The sequence below is a fragment of the Polypterus senegalus genome, chromosome 1, assembly GCF_016835505.1.
Source record: "Polypterus senegalus isolate Bchr_013 chromosome 1, ASM1683550v1, whole genome shotgun sequence".
Taxonomy (NCBI): domain Eukaryota; kingdom Metazoa; phylum Chordata; class Cladistia; order Polypteriformes; family Polypteridae; genus Polypterus; species Polypterus senegalus.
Genome location: NC_053154.1, coordinates 282,414,682 through 282,419,681, shown reverse-complemented (window position 1 = coordinate 282,419,681; position 5,000 = coordinate 282,414,682). Strand labels below are relative to the sequence as shown.

General features: G+C 36.0%; 1 protein-coding gene across 1 annotated transcript in view; it reads left to right on the top strand.

The window, feature by feature from the left end:
• atrnl1b (attractin-like 1b) overlaps nt 1-5,000 on the top strand; it is a 1,075,952-nt gene that overhangs the window by 253,512 nt on the left and 817,440 nt on the right. The window lies entirely within an intron of this gene.

Genomic DNA, 5,000 nt, shown 5'->3' with positions numbered 1-5,000 from the left:
TGTGTTTTGTTTTTATTTTATTTTTTGCACTGGAAAATTGCACCTAAAATTTTGTTGTACAGTGTCTCATTGCTACAATGACAATAAAGATTTTGATTTGATTGATTGACTTGAGCATTCATAGTTTTCATACTCTTTCTCTGTACGTTTAGTATTCGTTTGCTCAGAGGTTGGATGTACTTGCTGTTTCCTGAGCAGCTCTTCTTTTCTCCACCCTAGCGGCCTGCTTCTTCTCATCTTTCATCTGCATCTTTTCACGTTAAAAGTGATTAAATCAGTGTTTGTGTTGCAATTAGTACATTTTCCTTAATTTTTCACTTAAGCTGACACTTAGGTCTTCAATATGCCTCAAAAATGTTGCAAGATATGAAGAGGTAGAAGAAGTGACGGCAAAGATGGTAGGGATGAGAATGGTACCTGTACGCATGTGCTACACGGCCGCCTTACTGGCCGTTGCCGAGAGTTGATTCTACAATAAACTAAAAATAAAAAGAGGAATAACCTTGGAGGTCAATTATTACCCAAAAGTGAATAATAGACTTCACGTAGTATATGTGTACCAAATTTCAGTTCAATCGGTCAAATGGTTTGCAAGCTACAGGTGATTTAAAATATTGAGCAGACGAACGCACTGCCACGGTAGTGTATTATATAAGAAGATATATAGATATATATGTGTATTGTATAATTATATAATTATATTGTAAAACAGGCAATTGACTGTCTTACCGTTACATATCCAGTTGGGTGGTTGGACGATACTACATTGTTATGGCTTACAGTTCAGCAACTTCTCACAAAGACAACACTACCCGTCACCTGTCATGCATTGAGTTTAAACCTGGGTCTTAAGGTATTAGGACTGCTTTTGTTTCTGAACATGACCAAAAAACATAAAAAACAAACAACTGCTCTTTTAGGCTCACACTTAACTCCTGTTTTTTTTCTAACAATGTACTGTTTGAATCCAGGTAATGTTAGCTAGTTTTTCCAAATGTTAATTATTTTCAGCCACTCTTGGCCTCATGGTAAGCTAGCTGTAGAAGCCATTGTAGGTCAGAAACTAGATCTTTTAATATCAATGAGAATCATTACTTGCTTAAAGCATAGTGCCACCCAAAGCTGATTAATGCCTTTTGCAAGTTTGCTGCCATGAAGAGAGCACATGGAAGAAGTGCAATGAAACCGCAGAACTTGCAACATGGGGATGAGTGTGGACTTTTAGAATTTGTGTGTGGTTCTTGTTGAAAATTAATAACATTTTTAGTTCAAGGTCCCATAAAGCTCTTCTAGAAGAAACACTGACACTGAAAAACATTTGTTTTATATTTTTTTCGTATGCTTGTACTTTGGAAAATTAAAGACCCCCCCCAAACATTTTGCATTTAAGGTATGATTTGATTTAGTGGATTACAAAAACAGTTTAGAAAGTGATTGTCACTTGTACTTTTGCCAAAGTACAATTGTTGGTTTTGCTCTATGCAGAATATTCCATCCAAATGAAAAGCTTTTTGTTGATTACATGTTCCACTTTCAGTATGCATCTTGAGGCAATGTCCTGCAAGTGCTGATTTCAGCATACAAACATTGGAACTATGAGAATTCCTATGGGATATCCATAAGCTGGAACTTTCTGTACAGACTTGGAGTCTAGGGATTTTACGTTATTTTTATGGAATAAACAAACACTGATGCTAAATTGGCCCAGATGTGTGTGTGTCTGAATTTGTGTTCACCCTGCGATGGACTTGGCACCCTGTCAAGGTATTGTTCCTGCTTTGTATCTTTTGCTGGGACAGACTCCAGCTTCCCTGCCACACTGTTCAGGGCAAAAAAGAGGGATGGATGAATTAAAATATAGCTTGTTTTAAGCTTTTGGTTGAAGTTAATGAGAACAGGTGGCTTTGTATAGTAATTCGGATTAAGTATTCTGCAAAGAACAAATATGAACCCCATATTGTCAAGCTATTTTACTTGATTCAGCAGTTTGTCATTTTTTTCTTTATTATTGATGATGTTAGTAGGAAGCCTAAGCTGTTACAATTAAGTGCAGCGCAGTAATCAGGCCTGGCAGTTTATCAAAGGGTATGTTCTCACTACTCAAAACACTCAATCTCTGCCTTTTATGATATGGTGTCTTTTCCTCTTTACAGTGTTTTTAGTGAAACAGCATAGCAGAAAAAAAACAAACAGCTGAAACTTTATGGAAAGCATGGATCTTTATTTGTTTTAATGCATTAGAGACTAGTTTTTGAGTAGTTCATTATCAATGTGAGCTAAACTTTTTCATTTAAATAGACTTTTTTAATTAGTGGTAGTAGAGTTTTTTTTACGGAGTGCAGAGAAGTTCTAATTTGTAAATTTTTCGCTTTCATCCGAATTACACTTACCAAAGCATTTGATATTTTTCTTGAAACACCTAATATTAGGGTTAGCTTATTTTTCTTACAATTGACAACTTACTAGCATTTGGAGCAAGTTGGCAGCACCTTATTACTATACTGCTTTATATAATGACAGATAATGTACAGGTTTGGCTTTCAGGGAAGGCTGATAAATTTGTTTGATTTGTGCACAAATTATAGTGTTATGATGCCATCTGTTTTTTCTTTACACAGAAATCCTGTTTACACAATTTCATCTTGGCATAAATGCCTAACTAATGCTTAATACCTCTAAATTTAAACACTGAGAGGTTGGTAATAAATTTTTCTTTGACTGCACAATGGTGTTTACTGTCTGCTGCTCTGCCTGTCCCCTCCTTATTCTCCCAGATTTTCATAAAAGTAATGTCATGCAATAAACACTAGAGGATCAGCAGATTGATACACTGTTTGTTACGTGAAGCAGAACACATGATTAGAGCACCAAAAGCCAGATATGTGCTCTAAAGAAAACGGTTCTCATGAAGCATTAAATAATAGTAGTAAAAGATAGAGACATGGGTACAAGGCTATTTATATAATGAGGAATCTATTCTAAACTTCAAATGAAGTCATAAAAACAGTTTTGTCTGGTAAACTGGTCCTGAAAACAAATACAAACTGACTTTGCAGATAGACTGAAAGCAAAAACTCTTAATTCCAAGAATGGAAACTATACCATAATGTAATATTTCTCTACTGACATTACTGTCAGACCGTCTGGTTACTTTTACTCAGAAGCATATACTTTAGATACATAATGTATTACTCCAGGCCCGCAACGGGGTGGGGTTTGGGGTGTTGGGGCATGGCAGCCATAACGCTTGACAGGGGCCCGCCCTTTTTTCGAAAATAAGTGGCGTTTTAAAATATACGCACATATTTGAAACACGAAAGGGGCCTGAACTCTGTCAGCTGCCTGGTGCCCAGAATTTGCTAGGTGCGGGCCTGATTACTCCACACTAACTAGAATTCTTAGGTACATTTCTCATTGTGGGATTAAACTAGATGAACCATCTTTTATTTTTATCAGTAAACAAACGTATGGCTATTCCAAAAAACACAATCCCACAATGCACTTTGCATTTACTATTGTTTTTAAGCTTGGTCAGATATCAGTTTAAGTCATGTGGAGTTTAAATGTCAGTTTCATTTTATTGTCACTGTCAACATTAATCTTCATCACTGCCGAATTTTGCAAATAGTAATTATTGTGATTCTGACTTTTAAACTCCTAGGGGCTGTAGAATTTCCCTATAACTGTCAAGCAACCCAGAACTAACATCATCTTGTTCTGTGTCTGGTTGGCCAGTGAGAATGAGTGAGCCTTGAGAATTTGTGTCAGGAAGATCAATGGAGAGTGGTTGGTGGCATGATAAAGATGTAACAAGATGATTTTGAGGTGCAGTGAGTTGACCATCATCGGATATTGCTCACAAAAAATTAGAAAAGGTGAAGGAAAAGTATGTTTAAAATAAAAGTACAAGTCATAGTTTGAGACGCATGCAAAACAGTGCAAACAAAGTCATAGCTGAAAAAATATTTTTGCAAACATTCAAAAGCACCTACAGATAAAATGTAGTTTACACAACCTTAGAGATTAATTTCATTTAGTGATACACTAAAAAAATCAATGATAGGTATAGATAATTAATACTGTATACATAGATTACAAAATTCTTCAAAAGACTTATGACAATGCAACAAACTTCACATTAATGCATTTTTAGAACTATGATTTAAAGATCAGGTTTCATTGATTTTTTTGAAGAAGGGCTGACTTTTGAGTCACTTTTGATGGACTCTTCGGTTCAACTTTAAGCTAATTGAATATTTTGGCGTAACTCTGAGTTGAAAGTTTCCTTGAGGCATCTAGGTCCACAGACAGAAAAGCACCTTAAAGCCAACCTGATGCCCATCTAAACATCTTAGTCACACTAGCGCAGAATAATTATAGATATCCACTTCTAGACCAATTAAGTATTTCATTTAGACACCGTCTCCCTTCCAGTAGACTGATTAACCTATAGGAGAACTTTGGCAATTGTAACTTCTCCAAACTATGGAGGTCTTTAAGCATTCTTTCTGAGCTAATTTAAAGTCACTTTAGATAGATATACATTATAGTAATCAAACATCTCTGAGTAAGATCAGACTGACAAGGTTTATTACCTTTTTGTAGTAGGACTATCCAGACAATTTTATGGTTATTTGCACTTGAATTAGTGAATGTGATATCCTACTTTTTTAATACCTGACTAGATTTTTCTTGTAAGTAAGTTGGTGATCATTGTGGTTGACAACATTTTGACTGCATGTATCAGTCGATTTCAATTTTATATCAATTGTCTTAACTGAGCAGGCTCTTGTCAGTAATTGAAAATCCACTGCATCCACAGAACAGGATCATCTCCAGACAGAGGAGCAGCTTCAGCAACAGACTGTTGTCACTGTCCTGCTCCACTGACGGACTGAGGATATCGTTCCTCCCCCACACTATGCGACTCTTCAATTCCACCTGGGTTGGGGGGGATAAACTTTAATATTATACAAAATTATTGTCTGTCTGTTATACCT